Raw genomic sequence first — 18,511 nt, 5'->3', positions numbered from 1 at the left:
TTTGAAATAACAAAATGGCCAGTTCTTTCTCAGTATTTGATACCCCATGCATGTCATCTTTCATTTAAAATTCCTCCATTTTATTTACTTTGATGTTTTCTTTTTTGGGAATCTTTTTTTTTTTTTTGATGCCTCGTTTTCAATAGTTAGTCTTCATCCTCCTTTATATAGTGATTTGGTTTAATACACAAGAAAAACAAGATTATTGTAAGCGGTAGTGCTATGTTTTATAGAAAGCAAAATTGTGCTTATTTTTAGTTGTTCCTTTGTTTTCGTTTTCTGCTTTGCTTTTTCTTTTATGTTTCGAACACTAACACAGTTTTAAAACATGTAATATCAAATACAAGAACATTTTTCGTTTGGAAGATAATTTCTATATTTTGGGTAAGGCAGGCGATAAACTATCATCATAATTGTATTTTAAATGCGTCCACTATGCATCACAACTAAACAAAACAACATTAATCTTCGTCGTTTTTCCTCCAAAAGATTCATGTGTGAATTCTAAACATTGCTTTTATTTCCTTGTTGAGATCCTCAATCTGTGTACAATATATAATTGGGTTGACAGCTGAGTTCGAGGCAGAAAAGCAAATGAGCATAACCATATCAAACCGAGACGTCACTCCTTTGATTCCGAGTACAACTGCAGGTATGATAGAAATCACGAACGTTATGAGAATGAGACTCACAACTTTCATTGACTTTATCATTCGTTTTCTCGTGCGAATATTTCGATCTGGGTTATCATCGATGCAAGTCTTGTTGTGTAATCTATATATCTTCCATAAAGTGAGAAAATACAAAACGAATGTTGGACTGACAACCAGAGTTTGGATTGAATTTACCACGACTGCATACGCAGTATTGCTGAATAAAGAGTTCATAGCACATCCTTGCATTAGAAATGTCAAGGTAGACGCATTTAAAACGATGGTCACCATCCACGTGACACAGAACATAATATACTTTCTGTTCCCGTCCCAGAGGATATGATTCAGTTTACTTTCGGTGATCACTAGGTAACGATTTAAACTGATGAATAAAGTTTGCACCAATGACATATGATAGGTTGCACAACTCAAAATATTTATAATAGCGCATAATAAATGAATGCATTCATCATTTGTGTTCGAATTTGGCATAATCACATTTCCAAACATTAGGACGTTCAGTCCAAGCACAAAGTCACAGACGGACAACGATATAACTAAATTGTAATGTGTGTTGTCTCGGAGACTTTTATTTCGTATTGCTGCAATAACAACAATAAGGTTCTCTACAGTAACCACAATTCCAATGATGGTCAGAATTATGCGTTCTATTCCCAGCATTTCCCTGAGTTCACAACTGTAAAAATCAGCGACTGTCGTTTTCAGTACTAAAGGGTTGTTGTCTATTAAGTTTTACGTTGATAAATCAGAAAGCTGGAACATTTTACATGTATCTTTAAAAAGGGGGGGGGGGATTGAGAACTGTAAGTATGTTATGAATTGCAGTTTACTCTGTTAAGCAACGCCGGCAAACTGTTTGAAAAAGAACAAATATTCAGTTATCATTTAAATTAAAAATCAAACAGAAAAACAAAATACTCGTATTAAACGATTCGTTAAAAGATTTTATAAGAGATAAATTCGAACTCACTTTTTGCTACATAAATGTATCACGCATCAAGGGTATTATGAGAAATTCTCACTGTTCTGTTTATAAATATATATGGAATTTTTTTTATAGATTATAATATTCAATTTCCTATGTGTCCACAAGATGTAAGATTGTAAGGCATTTCTAATCATTTTAACGTATTAATCTTCAAACGTAGAATCAAGACAGCAAACACAAAGTTTGAGTTTTGAAAAGATAGTCATCTCTTTAATCTTTAGGTTAAATTACTTTTTAAGAACTCTTATGTGAATCTGCATCGATTTCATATCCGCTAACGAGATCTTAGATTGAAGGAAATTTCTTCTTTGTTATATATTAATCTACATACGGAAAGTCAAGACATCAAACACAAAAGCTTGATTTTTGAATAGATAGTCATCTCTTTAATCTATGGAATTAATCGATTTCTAAAAACCCATCAGTGAATGAACATCATTTTTTTAAAAATAAAATTTTACCCGATGAGAGAAATACTCTTGTATTGTTATTAAATTATTTAAAATCAAAATAAATGTTCTTTTTGATTCTCCAATATTTCAAACGTTCAAGTACTTGCTGATCACTTCTGAAGAAAAGAAATAGTTAAATTCCTTTTATCTTTGAATTCGTGCAAATTTCTACATTTAATGGAATCTATCAGTTTAATCATCTGAAAAACCGATTCATAACATCTGAAAAGTATATCGTTTATTAGTAACTTAAATGAAAAGACAATATAGAATCTTGTATCATGATATGGATGAAATTTATAGAAACTGAATTAAAACAAGCAGATGAACTATGAATTGATTATTGTCATTTTCAGAAAATGCATTTATAGGGCAGAAGAGTTTAAAAAGTTTAAAATTTGCACAATTACTTTGAATTACAATGTATATGTATTCTGATTATAGCTTATTTTCGGGAAATTTGTTTCACAGATGATATTGAATATACGACAAGAAAACATGTGGCATATAATTTTATTTTATTTAAAAATTACTATTTTTAAGATAATGAATAATTTTTGTTACTTAACACCTGACATTAATGTCAGGTGTCTCGCAAGAAACCTGCATGTGGGGAAAGTTATTACCTTTAGTTTATGTTTGTACAAATTTCTTAAGACGAAGGGCGGTCTTAAGTGGAGTATCTACCTCTATAGATGGAGAAGCTGTTTCGCCCTATGTGCGAAACAAGGAGAATCGGAGGATGTAGCTAGGGAGTCCGGGCTACCCCTATAAAATCTAAACTTCATAGGTACCAAAGCCACATGTAGGACTAATATTGTAGTCTAGTCTTTACCCCCCCCCCCCATCCCCGACAACATAATCATCACTCGGAACCCTACCCCCTCTACCCCAAAATATTTTTGGATCAGCGCATACATCCTCCTAGGCTCTTGCCTACAAGTCGACATGTTCAGTACGATTAAGGTCTGGAACACAGAGGTATTTATGAAGCAATAAGGGCAACAATAAAATCTGAGGACTGATATGGAGGTACAAATGAAAGTGAACAATGCGTATAAATAAATTATTTTATGTCAGTGCTAAAAATATGTAAAAATTCGAAAAACTAAGCATGAAATTGAAATTTCAACCATCCTTTCACTGATAATACTGAAAAGCATGTAATTAATATTAGTAACGAGAGTTTTAGCATTGTAAGTGTTTATTGTTTCAGGGTGAACGATCTTTAACTCAAATAACACAATTTTGAAGTGTTACTTAATTGTAACAGGTATACAGATAATCAAATTCGTTGGTAGATGTGAGCATAAGTGTAATTAGCATTGCCTTAAAAATAATAAACCGCGTTTACTTTTATCATTTTCTATCATTTATTAACGGCAATGCTTATTATCATATAATCTCGATTCTTTGAGACTTGATTTATTGCATGCTAGTATTTTGTACGGTAAACAATGCAGTAGATTGTTCAATATTGTTCAAACTTAAAATTAAATCTTGAAATGGATTTATTATTTTATAAAATGAATAAATAATAACATATACACATAATTAAATATTAAAAACCAGCATGAAATTAAAGAAAAAGATTTCAACAACATTAATATATAGATTCATGTCAAAGGCATTTTAACATCAAAATGCATGTATCTAAACACATTTCGAGGTATAGATTCATAATTTCATGTTCCAAATCGTAACATTGTTTTTATATCTTTCTGTAGAATCTTAATTTGAGAACAATATATTATTGGGTTGACGGCACTGTTCAGAGTAGAAAAGCCGAGAAGCAATATTATGTCCAGGTGAGACGATACGCCTTTTAAACCAAGCACAACGGCAGGTATAGTGGATATCAAAAACGTTGTGAGGATAAGGCTCACCGTCTTCATAGATTTAACCATTCGTTTCTTCATCCGGACTTCTCGTCGCCTGTTATCATCCATGTTTTCCAAGTTACAGTCTGTCTTTTGATGTAACTTGTATATTTTCCATAATGTGAGAAAGTAGAAAAGAAACGTCAGAATGGTGGTAAGTGCTTGAATTGAACCGAACATGACTGAATACATAGTGTTGCCCATCATAGAATTAATATCACAACCCTGCACTACAGATGCCAAGATAGATGAATTCAAAATTAAAATGATGGTGCTTGTTACAAGGAAAAGAATGTACTTTCTTTTTCCATTCCAGAGAAGATGATCCAACTTGTTTTCAGTAACAACAAGATAGCGATTAAAACAGATGAAAAATGTTTGGACTAATGACGTCATGTAGTTCCAAGAAATAACACAATAATGTATAGCGCAAAGTATATGAAAGTCTTTATTATTGGGGTTATTATTTACAAGTACAATCACAGTACCATATATGATGACGTTGAGACCAAACACGAAGTCACATACTGATAACGAGAGAACCAAATTGTAATGTGTGTTTTCCCGTAGACTTTTATTTTGAATTGCCGCCAAAACAATTACAAAGTTCTCAATGGTTATTGCAATCCCAAAGACAGTAAAAACAACATGTTCCAACAATTTCAACATCGTATTTTCACATACTTCAACAGTCGATTGCTTTGTTTACATTTATTAATGTTCTCTGTGCAATATGATCTCCCACCACAAAAACGGAAAGAACTGCACTCTTTAATTGTATCTTTTAAGATATTTTGTGGAATCCTCAACAAGATTTAGTCCTCGAGAACTATGAAACTTGATTTCGTCTCATCAAACGTAAAAGTGAATACACGGATCTACACCCTTACGAATCTCTGAAAATAGTATCCGGGTAAAATTTATCCCTACCAACACAAACGATTTAACTGTATCGATATCACATGCAATGTCAACCCGTGCACGGACGGGTGAAAGTCTAGTAAAATAAATAAAGTACTCCATACACTATGTTTGTACGTAAAAGGAGGTAAATGCACAAAAATGTACACAATTGTATTCTCTTTTTTCCTTTAGATTGCTTTTTTCCAATAAAAAAAAATGAATTTTCTACATTGCAAAAAAGGTTGTTATTGATAAATTTATTCAAATTGCTTGTTTTCCTAAGTCTAAACAATAACCAAGGCAAATAATGCCTGATCCTTTTAAAGGTATTCACGTTGCTAAAATCATAGAGAACATTAATCATGATCAGATAAAAAATGCTCAAACACAAAAGCATGCTTTCTAAAAAGAATTATAATTAGGAAATAATATTTCAAATATCCCGGGATTTTCTTCTAATCTTCTTATCAAATTCAAAAACATAGCTTTGTTGATTCATGTGATGAGTGAAGCAAATTTTAAAGGCTGATATCGAATATCATATCCTAATGATTAAACACAACGGAAGTATGAAGATAAATTAGATTCAAGTTACCTGTCCTTGCGAAAAGCTTTGCCAGCAATATCCTTACATCAATACAATGCATGGCAATTTAGAGTTCTGATAGTACTGCATCATGTGTTATACAATTTTACAGAGGGGAAACATCACTTTAATTTTACCTGTACATTGTTACATATATCTGTAATTTCATTCCTTTACAATAACGTGGTTTTGATATAATTATTCTGTGATGTTAGTTTTAATATCACATGGAATTTTGTCTCTTGCATGTGTTTTAAATAAGTGAATCAAATAAAACAAAACAATTAGTACATTAATGAAAACATGAACCCCCCCCCCCCCAAAAAAAAATAATATTAAATAAAGTTCGTTTAGAAATATTGGTACATCCGACATAAAATGTACATTCAAATAAATATGAGTTGCATTTTAAATAAATTGATCAAATTGGACGTGATTAGAACATGTTTGATATTATTATGGTTGTTTTTTCAGACACCAATACTTGAAAAAAAAAACATGTACATAAAGAAACTACATGTAGTACTTAAAAAACTTCAAGAAAAATGAATGGAATATGAATAAAATAGATATATCATATTTATCTCGACAGAGGTTTTACAAATTTGTTTTCATGATTGATTCAAGTTTTACAAATCTTTAATTATTAACGAATCCTTTTGGATGTTTTCCAAATAAATGATAACCAACAAAGATGAAGGACCAAGCACTCACACTTTTTTTTAATATATTATTTAAATCATAGACGTTATGCGTAAAAGTAACTTGAAATCTTTTTTGCCCGAAAATATATCTATTTTGATTATATTCCATTCATTTTTCAAAGTAACTTGAAATAATTTATGCCCGAAAATTAAAAAAATTGTAAAGTTAGAACTTTTTGAAAAGATTCATTTAAAAAAATATATATGTTTAACTGTTAAAAAACATTATTGAAAAAGGGACATTCACTAACTTCACTTCACTTTTAACAAGTGGATTTCTTTTAACAAGCAAAGCTAAAAAAAATAGTACACACTCAATAAATATAATCGTATGTTTAAGAGTATAATCATGAATACAACATCGGGGGGGGGGGGGGGGGGGGGAGGGATGTCAACCCTCCTCCCCCCCCCCACACACACATTTTCGCAGCATACTTTTTGTTTTAAAAATAAACATATCAAAAGTAAATTAACATGGAGTTTGCTCCCCCCCCCCATTTTTCAGGAAGGAGTTTAACCCCCCCCCCCCCCCCACCTATTTTAGGGGGAGCAAGTAAAACTGGAATAAAAAGGGAGGAAACTAACAGGGAAATTGATATTGATGTTAAATGAAGCCCCCCTCCCCATCGGGATTAGGATTTTCGTGATTTTGCGAAGTTGCGGTTTTCATTTTTCATACATTTTAAGCTTTCAAAGCTGCATTTCCCTATCCTCAGTGTTTGATACCCTACCGCATTCAGATAATGTTTTAGTTTTGGGCAAAAACATTTGCAGGGATTTAAATCTGAATGTAGGATGATATTAAGCACTGCATCTTTTGCATTTTACCTTTAATATTGGTCATTTAATAGCGTTTTCTATAGATGTATACCATATGCAAATAGATGCATACCGCACGCCAATATTTTATTAACATACTACACCCCCTTTTAACGCCTACAGAGGGGTAGAAACAGTATTTAAAAGATAATCCTTATAAAGTTCATTACTCCGTCCTTTTTATACATATCTACAAACAAGCATGGATTTCTTAAAAATGAATTATACGTCACATGTCCTTCCGCTTGGGTAGGGCCTCCCTTATCTTATACTTAGTGTATAATACCCTCCTGCATTCAGGATATGTTTCAGTTTTGGGCAGAAAACCTGTGCAGTTTATCAATCATACATGCTCCTTCAGTTCAGTAACCTAAAGAAAATAATAACCTTCTCCCAATACTAAAAAAAAATAAACAAACATTTTTATGCATAGCGACTTTTAATTTTTACTACCACATCAAAATAGACGAAATGTAACAGTTCTTTAAAAAAAATAATCACATAAACATAATATATATATGATTACGTACAACATATAATTTCCCAATGTTCATTTTTGTTTCAAGGATGTTCTTTATAGTTTTTTGAAAAAAATTGCATTAGCATAACTTTAGTTTAACATATGATTATGTCCTTTTAATATGCTTAGACAAATAACAACACCCTCTATCGGCATTAATAAGACCCAAGCACATCATTAAATGTTCAATTTCTCAATGAAAGGCTTTTACTCAAAGAATCATTATCTGGCTTTCCTTTGTACTGAGATTCAATTCCATTTCCTTGAAATAGAGACTCTGCTAACTTTGTAGCAACAACACCTGAATCAATCATTGTATGCATTCTACTATAATACTGTGCACTTGACTTGACAAACTAACCAATTTGTCTCATCACCTGATCCACATTTTCAGCGGATCCCGACAAAGCAATTGCAATTGCACAACCATCTGTGAAACTATGAGGTGTTTTGCCTTTGTAAATACTCAAAGTTGAAAGATAATACAACAATCTTTCATAAACTACAGAGTAACTTACATTTTTATCTAAAACCCTTCCATTTTCTGACACAATTTTAAACAAATAGCCCTTCGAAAGATCGACCTTCAATTTTTGGGCCAATATAAAATAATCTAACAAATCCTTGACCGGACAAAGCACTTTGTCTTTGCACCTTTTGAACAAAAGAATTGTTCTTTCCCTTCACACCTCTCAATTTTACCAAATGTATGCTGAAATACCAAACCAGAACCATCCTCTAGAATCTTGACCTCCTGAGAAGCTACATTGGTCAAGTCACCAGCCCAACACCTGCAAAGAACTGAACTTTTACCCATGCCTGATCTCGAATCAAAACAAATGTTCTCGAAGAGTCAAATTCATCTTTCTAATTCTCTATTTATAAGTAAAGCTATTGCCTTAAATTTTAATGAGTAATTGATTTTGCTTGTTTTGGTAATATATGTGAATTTGCTTGCTCCTACCTAATTAACTTTTACCACAGGTGAGGCTGCCGGGTTTCCTTTTGACAGCAATATGTCCAATGTTTTTTCCACGTTTAAACTCATGAAATATGTTATTCAACTGGTGAATTTAATTTTCTATTGTTCCGAAAGCAGGTCGCTTAGGACAACCGCAATCAAAATCACGTTTTGAACCTAACTTTTCACAATCTATCTTATGGATTGTAGTCTTTCCCTTTAGGTCTTTCCAAAATAAAAACCTACGGATATCATTCGGAGGGCATGACAATAATGTTGGAGACCCTGGAGATGCTTTCAAAAATCCAAGAAAACACTCTACAAGACTGTTACTTTTTTTTTTTAACCTTTTAGGAAGTAACAATTTCCCCGTCTAGTTCCAAAAGTCTCCTATCTATTACGTCACAGTCAATCTCAATTTCTCCTGGATTATTCTGCAATAAAAACCAGATGCAAAAATGATTCACACAAAAAAAAAAAACAAAAGCAGACAACGGCCACCTCAAACCTACATGTACATTATCCAACACAAAACCCTTCTTAGATGGAATTTTAACCACATCTTTTTCACCGTTTACACCAAGACAAAATGATACTACCGAATTAGCTAACAACTTTGGCAAGGTAAGGGCTTCATCAGATGGCAGAAGGATAAAACGTACGCTCAACTAGGACCCCAGGTCACCTGCTTATTCACAACTACCAAATCTGTGCACTTCGCTACAAAATGTAGTGCATTACAACCGCAAAGTGAAAGTAGAATAACTAGTACCACTACTTAGCCTTTAGAAATGACATACAACAGGCAGAAATGTATGTTTATTAAAGAATACCCCTCTAAGTATTTGAAGTACACTAGAGAGGATAAAAAAATCAACATTCACTGTTATTTGAAAGATATATGATATACGTACGTTATATAGACATAAGGTGACCTGTGGTCCCCCTAAGGATATATAAGTTAAATGTAACACAAAATCCTCCTCATTAAAATATCAAAGTTATTCACCTTCTTACTCTGTATACGTAGGTGTAGCCTGTAGAAAGAAGTAGTTTTGCCCCCCTCCCCCTCCCCCCCCCCCCCACCCATAGACTTTTTACTGATACTTTAATATAATGGTAAAATGATTTGATAATAAATTACATTAGATGACATCTGGTTTCCGTAATGGATGCATGCCAAAACAGTTTTGTATAAAAAAAATATCTGACATGTTCGAGCCCGTTAGTGATGAGAAATGTGTGATATTTTTTTTCCATACAGAGCTGTTTTCGGCATACATCGTACTAAAACACTGCTATTGAATTTCATTGTTGATTTACCTGAGACAGTCTAATTTTGAAGGATATCAGTACTGTAACCACGAGTAATGGTCTTATTTTAAGAAGCTCACTAATATCGGACTGTACATTTAAAATTTTAGACTGCTGGAACAAAGGAATGACATCAAATTTGTGTTCTGACTAAAGATACATCATATACAACAAAGACAACCTTATAAACTTGATTCTCTAGGTAACATCTGGTCTCTTTATTGTCATTACGGAGTAGGTGTTCCCATGTCTACAGGTGTTGCATGAGGGTTGGAGTTCGCCACCCCCCCCCCCCCCCCGCTCCACCTACCACTTCCCTGGACTGGATTTTCACTCATCAAATTAAAAAAAAAAATATTTAAATTGCTAGAAAAAAAAATTGTAAATACGGACCTTTTGTGAATTGCATCTAAGAAATAAATGAAGACGAGCAAATCGTCACCCCTTTACCCCCCCCCCCCCTAACTTCCTTTGACGACAAACAATAAGGAATAAATGTGATTGAAATGTGTGCCGTTTTTGCTTATTTATAAAATCAAAGTCTGAACTTTTGTGTTCAGTAGATTAGAGTATAATTTTTCACACACCACATTTTTAACCTGTTGTCTCCTTATAAGTTATGGAATCTCTGGTCTCCCCAATGATGAACAATATATGGCGAACTCTGGTTTACATATTTATTATCATCTTTGTGTGACACATGTTCCCTCTAACAATTATGTTCTTCCTAATAAACAATATAAATATAGTGCATGATTTTCGTCTTGTAAAATGACATAAGATAACATCTGGTATCCGTATTGATTTTGAAAATATAACATTGATTTAGAAGCTAAGGTGACCTTTGGTCTCCTAAAAGACATTGGTTTCTTTACAGTGGATGAATTCTGCATGGTAATTCTCCATCTTGTAAAAGAAGGGGGCAACTGGCCTTTGTATTAATGAACAATTTACTACAATAATTTAGGTTTAAAGGTGACCTCTCATCTCCTTATTGATAATTCATAAAATTTTATCCCTAGTCTCTCTACCGTGGATTACTTTGGTCTCTCTACAGTGGATTACTTTGGTATCTCCACCTTATAAAATGAAATAAGGTGACCTCTGATCTCCTTCTTAATTAACAAAGTTATTACGACACATATCCATGACCTAAAACGAACTCTGGTTTACCTACAATAGATGATATTTTATGATTCTTCATCTTGTAAAATAACATTAACGGATCTCTGATCACCGTATTGATTTACATAATTAATAATTATACTACATCAATTTAGATCATAAGGTAACCTATGGTCTCCTTTTGGATATTCCACTTAAGGTGACCCTTGGGTCCCCTACAGTAGATGACTTTTTTGAATCTCCATCTTGTAAAATGACATTAAGTGACCTCTGGTCTTCTTTATTAGTTAACAAAAATATAACGACATAGATCGATTACCAAAGGTGACCTTTGGTTTTCCTACAGTGGAAGGCTTGTTGGGAATCTCCATCTTTTAAAATGACATTATCTGACCTCTGGTTAACGTATTGATCTCTGAATTAAATTTAAACCTTTTTGAAGCTAAGGTGACCTCTAAATTACTTTTAGATATTCCTCTTATAATGACCACTTGGTTTCTCTACAGTAAATGACTTCAGGTAAATGTCTATCTTGGAAAAGAAGGTGACATCTGGTGTTCGTATTTATCAACAAACAATTACATTGATTTCGGACATATCGGGACCTATCATCTTGAAATTCCATTCAAGCTGACCCATGATCTAACAAATGGATGACATCAAGTGAGTATACATCTCGTTTAATGACATTTGGGGACCTCTGGTATCCTATTGATAAACAAAATTGTTGCTACATTAATGTAGGACATAAGGGGACCTCAGGGCTCCTCATGGATATTTTACTAAATGTGACCTCTGCTCTCCCTACAGTAAATGATTTATCTGAATCTACATCTTGTAAAATGACATTAGGTGACCCCTGATTTCCGCTATTAATGGACAAAATTATAACGACAGACATCGCTTTCCAAAGGTGACCTTTAGTAGATGGCTTCTAGGGATATCCATCTTGTTATGACATTATCTGACCGTTTCTATATTAAAATTATTTTATTGATGAAGGACCTGAGGTGACCTCTGGTCTCCTTGTGCATATTTTTACTTCAGGTGACCCCTGATCTCCCTACCTTGGCTGAATACCTATCATGTAAATGACATAAGGTGATCTCTGGTCTACCTTTAGATTAGGAAAATAATCATTTTATTGATAGGGGACATGAACTGACCTCTGGTCTCCTTATGGGTGTTTTTGTAAATGACATACGTTGACATCTGGACTTATGTCATTTTAAGAAAATTAAAACTACATTGTCTTTAGACCCAGGTTGACGTCTGGTAGCCTTTTAGATATTCACTTAGGATAATCCCTGGTCTTCCCACTGTTGATGGTTTTGATCTTTATACCTTGTATATTGATATTTTGTTTAAACTCAGGTCTCCATATTGAATCAAAGAATTGCAACGTCAATCTAAAACTATTGGTGACCTCTGGTCCCCTTATCGATTTTTACTTAAGGTGACCCCTGGTCACCCTCCCGTGAATAACCTTAGTGAATTTCCATCTTGTAAAATCATCTGAGGTAACACCAGGTAGTCAAAGAATGGATGAAGACTGATTAATCTCCATCTGCAAAATGCATCTGCCGACCTCCAGTTTCCGTATTGATTTACAAAATCACTACCACATTTGTGTACGAAATACATGTATATAGGTCACTTCTCTTTCTCTCATGATATTTCAATTACTACAGTTGATGACCGGTAGCTCTCAATCCTAAAAAATGACATAAGGGGACCCCTGGTCACCCTACAATGGATGACCAATGACTCTTCATAGTGTAAAATGACATAAGGTCATGACTGGTGACTCTCTGTCCTGTAAAATGACATAAGGTGACCCCTGGTCACCCTACAGTAAATGACTGGTCACTCTCCATAGTGTAAAATGACATAAGGTGACCCCTGGGCACCCTTCAGTGGATGACTAGTGACTCTCTATCCTGTAAAACGACATAAGGTGACCCCTGGTCACCCTACAGTTAATGACCGGTGACTCTCTATATTGTAAAATGACATAAGGTGACCCCTGGTCACCCTACAGTGGATGACCTGGTCATCCTACAGTGGATGACCGGTCACTCTCCATAGTGTAAAATGACATAAGGTGACCCCTGGGCACCCTGCAGTGATTACTGGTGACTCTCTATCCTGGAAAATGACATAAGGTGACCCATGGTCTCCGTATTGATATAAAGAATTAATACAACAGTGATAAAAAAAACTTAGGTTACCTCTGGTACCCTTAGGCATATTTCAATTAAGGTGACCCCTGGTCTCCCTACGTTAGATGGCTTTGGTAAATCTTCACCTTGTATAGTGAAATATTTGTTAAATCTGGTCTCCGTAATGACTCATCACGACATTTGCGTAGGAAATACATGTAAAGAGGTGACTTCTCTTTCTCTCATGATATTTCACTTAAGGTGACCCCTGGGCACCCTACAGTGGATGACCGGTCACTTTCCATCGTGTAAAATAACATAAGGTTCACAAAATCATAACGACATTTGTGTGGGAAATACATGTAAGGAGGTGACTTCTCTTTTTCTCATGATATTTTTGTTAAGGTGACCCCTGGTCACCCTACAGTGGATGACCGGCAACTCCCCCCCATAGTGTAAAATGACATAAGGTGACCCCTGGTCACCCTACTGTGGAAGACCGGTAACTCTCCATTGTGAAAAATGACATAAGGTGACCCGTGAACATCCTTCAGTGGATGACTAATGACTCACCATCCTGTAAAGTGACATAAGGTGACCCCTGGTCACCCTAGAGTAGATGACCGGTGACTCTCACCTTATGTCATATAACATGATGGAGAGTCACCAGTAATCCATAGTAGGGTGCTCACAGGTCACCTTATATCATTTTGAAGAGTCACGGTCATCCTCTGTACGGTGACCAGGGGTCCCCGTATATCATTTTACACGATGGAGAGTCACCGGCCATACACTGTAGAATGATCAGGGGTCACCTTTTATCATTTTACACGATGGAGAGTCACCGGTAATCCACTGTAGGGTGACCAGGGTTTCCCGTATATTATTTTACACAATGGAGGGCACTGGTCATCTGTAGGATGACCAGGGGTCACCCTATGTCATTTTACACTATGGAGAAGCATCGGTCATCTACTGTAGGATGACCAGGGCATCCACTGTAGGATGACCAGGGATCACCTTATGTCATTTTACACTTTGGAGAGTGATTGATCATCCTCTTTAGGGTGACCAAGGGTCCACTTATGTCATTTTTAGCTATGGAGAGTCACCGGTCATCCTCTGCAGAGTTACCAGGGGTCCCCGTATCTTATTCAACACGATGGAGAGTCACCGTTCATCCTTTGTAAGGTGACTGGGAGTCCCCGTATGTCATTTTCCATGATGGAAAGTCACCGGTCATTTACTGTAGGATGACCAGGGGTCACCTTGTATTATTTATACACAATGGAGAGTCATCGGTTATCCTCTGCTGGGTGGCCAGGAGTCACTTTATGTCATTTTACACTTTGAAGAGTCACCGGCCGTCCACTGCAGGATGACCAGGAGTCTCCGTATGTCATTTAACACGATGCAGTGTCACCGGTCATCCACTGAAGGGTGCCCGTGGGTCACCTTACGTAAATTTCACACAATGGAAAGTCACCGGTCATCCACTGCAGGGTGACCAGAGGTCACCTTATGTCATTTTTCACGATAGAGAGACACTGGTCATCCACTGTAGGTTGAAAAGGGGTCACCTTATGTCATTTTACACGATGAAGTAATCGGTCATCCTCTGTAGGGTGACCAGTTGTCACCTTATGTCATTTCATGCCTTAAAGAGTCATTCGTCATCCTCTGGAGGATGATCGGTGACTCTCCATTGCGTAAAATGACAAACGGGGACCCCAGGTCACCCTACATTGGTTGACCTTTGAGTGACTCTGCATTGTGTAAAATTATATAAGGTGACCTGTGGGCACCCTGCAGTGGATAACTGGTGACTCTACATCCTGTTATATGACATAAGATGACCCGGGATGTCCGTATTGAGATAAAGAATTAATACAACAGTGATAAAAAAAATCTTAGGTTACCTCTGGTCCCCCTAGGCATATTTCATTTATTCATTGTGTAAAATGACATACAGGGACCCCAGGTCACCCTACAGTGGTTGACCTTTAAGTGACTCTGCATTGTGTAAAATTATATAAGGTGACCTGTGGGCACCCTGCCGTAGATAACTGGTGACTCTACATCATGTTATATGACATAAGATGACCCGAGATCTCCGTATTGAGATAAAGAATTAATACAACAGTGATAAAAAAAAACTTAGGTTACCTCAGGTCCCCCTAGGCATATTTCATTTAATCATTGTGTAAAATGACATACGGGGATCCCAGGTCACCCTACAGTGGTTGACCGGTGACTCTTCATTGCGTAAAATGATATAAGGTGACCTGTGGGCACCCTGCAGTGGATAACTGGTGACTCTCCATCCTGTTATATGACATAAGGTGACCCGAGATCTCCGTATTGATACAAAGAATTAATACAACAGTGATAAAAAAGTTAGGTTACCTCTCCCCCCCCCCCCCCCCCACCAGGCATATTTCAATCAAAGGGGCATGGACACGATTTTGGTCAAATTCTATTTGTCTATTTTTTCTATTTTTATTTTTTAGAATGCTTTAGACATGCATTTCCAATGATCAAATGAAATGTGAGAGTCATTCGTGGAGTTGAAAGAGAGCTGAGAATTCTTTGTAATGTAAACAACGCTCGTGTCCTGTTTTTGTTTACATAGGTTCAATATGGGTATAGTCCACTAATGCATTTTCCATAGGCGGTAATGTTAACGTTAGGGTTCATAGCTCCGGCCCTAATTTTCGTTCAGCAACGAGGGACCTCTTGAATGAAAGCTCATCAAATTGTCTCTTTCCTGTTAAAATTTCGTGGTTTGAAGTCAGATTCGTTTTCCGGCAAAATGCGTCTGTATTGAAAAACTCTGAAAATGAAAGTAAAAGTAGGGAATTTCTCAGTTTTGGAAAGGGTGTACATCAAACAATTTCAATTCTTTTCTTCAAATGATAATTCAATTTTGACACTTGTTTTAAAAATTGCAAATCCTCTTTTCTGACATGTGTCAAACATTCTGATTTAAAATGTCCCAATATATGTATATACACTCTGCAAGTATAGGGACTATTTTGCTTAAAGGCACTTCTTTGTTGTCCTACCGATTCTAAAAATAGTTAGAGGGATATACCCAATATAAAACAGTCATTGTGGTTATTTACAATTCTTAGCTTATATATTCACTCTAGACACTATAAAGAACCATGATTCCAAATTTGGAAAAATTCAATACATAACTATGGATTTTGCAGCAGTGATACACATGCATGAAATTTTAAGAAACATTCCAGTCATAATTTACCTAAACAACATATAGCTCATTGGCACTCGATGCTCTTCAAATTGCATAAATTGAGGAAAATTTAATCTCAAGGATTAAAATACATGTAAAACATAAACATTCAATATTTTACCAAATTTATTTTGTTCATATTCTTATGAAAAAGCTCAATTATGTCTGATTTTATAAAATTGTTGTCGTAAAAATCATGAGTTTTTCTTTAGTTACAAAAAAGAATTGTTTTCAAACACCACGAAAAAGGTAAAATAGAAAAGTTTAGGAATTTCCCTATCCATCAAGGTATTACATGTAGGTATTGGTTTATAGCGAGCGCAGCTCGCCGGCGCGCAGCGCCGGCTAGCGAAGCGAGCTCTAAGAACCAGTGTGCGCGGGAAAAAGAACGAGCTAAACCTACAGTTCATCAAACAAAATTTTTTGTCTACGTCCCATAATGCTCTCTAATGTTTTCACCCGTGGTGCTATGCCAAAAATGGCCGACTTTTAACTCGTAATTTACGGTGACTTAAAGTTTGAAGACACGTTTTGAGTACCGCATATGCTTTGGCGAGACTCAAAAGATTTGTTACATGCTTCCATACCTTCGTATTGAGTCGAGAAACGTAAACAAAGACGAACAAAGTCATGGATGACGTCACAGTGCACTCGCGCTATATTTCCCGCGATAAATTTAGAGGTGGATCAAACATTAGTCTCGTTCAACCAGACGCTCGGCAGTCTCCGTAAATCTCCGACGAACAGAGATCTCTGCTCGTCGGAGATTTACGGAGACAGCCGAGCGTCTGGTTGAACGAGACTAGATCAAACATCTGTAATGAGTGTACTTCAGTATAGTCTGCGATACCTGCCTCATTGACATATGATTTGTTTTTAATCTTTTTTTAATATAGAGATTTTATATATATATATATACTAGCAAGAGCCATACTTTACTGTCATAGCGATCCATTTTTAAACTAATTGTGCATGCATGTACAGTAGGCATGTAAGTATATGTCCGTCTACCAAATAAACAATAGGACATTTTGAACTAAATAAAAGGGAATAAAATGAAAAAATAAACAGGTAAAAGAATTATGTAGATATTGCATATAGTCAGACCATTAAATTTAAAAGTGGGAAATTACACACCTACAAACAGGTACCGGTCTCTCTCTCTCTCTCTCTCTCTCTCTCTCTCTCTCTCTCTCTCTCTCTCTCTCTCTCTCTGGGTAGGGGGTTGCGCTGTATGTATCATAACCATTAAAATTAGTACCTTTGGCATACTTATTGTAGAGCAATACTCTCTCAAAAATTCTTTGACGTTCTTTGATACCTAAATAAAACTATAAGTTGATAATGATGCAAGGTACAGTAAGTGTAATTCTTGCTGCGCTCGCCAGAACGGTAGCACCGTAAAACATATTAAATAATAAAGTTATATGACTCTTTAATGTGAGGCCCTCAATTCAGTTTTTGCTCCATTTTGATGCTAGCTTGAGATTACCTCACCTATGACGTCATAATGACGTCATAGTGATGAGTTGTTTTTACTCATATAAGTGTAATATTTGCTGAACTTTTATTTAAGCCTAATTTCGGAACAAATGCACCATGACTTAACTCATTAAATATATGTCATAGGGAAAAGAAACTTGCTAATAAGGATTTTTTCTTTTACTCTTGTATCTTGTTACCATGGTAACAAATTTAGCAAAAATTATCAAAAGACATATCCTGTGGAAGAGAGTCTACATTTAACTAAAGTTCAAAATCCAGAAGAACAAGAAATACCCACAAAGTCCGTGAAATATGTATAATCAATGTAAAGTTTCCCAGTATCTATAATATTCTAAATTATTGATCTGCATGTAAAATACTGGCCTTGCAGGGTATATAGTTTTTATAGGTTCCTTCTTTTAAACTTGGACGAGTGAAGTTACAAAAATAAATTTTACTTACATCAAGTGTGGCTCATTGTTGTGTTTTATTCTTTGAAGAAGACTTCCATTTCAATTTACATGTTATCTAAAATGAAATGTTTTGAATTAAATTCTACATTATTAAACACTATTCCCAACATTTGCAATTCCATATCAAAAGCAGCCATATGTTGAGAGAGAGAGAGAGACAGACAGACAGACAGACAGACAGACAGACAGACAGACAGAATTAGAGAGAG

General features: G+C 35.4%; 1 long non-coding RNA gene and 1 pseudogene across 4 annotated transcripts in view; both read right to left on the bottom strand.

Moving 5' to 3' along the window:
- Window positions 1-7,711: 7,711 nt before the first annotated feature.
- On the bottom strand, window positions 7,712-10,049 carry LOC136271985 (uncharacterized; annotated as a pseudogene).
- Window positions 10,050-15,724: 5,675 nt separating this feature from the next.
- The window catches only part of LOC117684577 (uncharacterized), a 37,462-nt gene continuing 34,675 nt past the window's right edge, over window positions 15,725-18,511 (bottom strand). For all 4 annotated transcript variants that reach the window (XR_010710086.1, XR_010710085.1, XR_010710087.1 and 1 more), the window contains 2 exons: window positions 18,292-18,357; window positions 15,725-15,921 (listed from right to left, as the gene is read on the bottom strand). This is a non-coding gene — a long non-coding RNA (uncharacterized lncRNA). The remainder of the gene's footprint in view (window positions 15,922-18,291; window positions 18,358-18,511) is intronic.

Source organism: Magallana gigas, chromosome 10 (assembly GCF_963853765.1).
Source record: "Magallana gigas chromosome 10, xbMagGiga1.1, whole genome shotgun sequence".
Taxonomy (NCBI): domain Eukaryota; kingdom Metazoa; phylum Mollusca; class Bivalvia; order Ostreida; family Ostreidae; genus Magallana; species Magallana gigas.
This window is presented reverse-complemented; position numbering and strand designations above follow the sequence as displayed.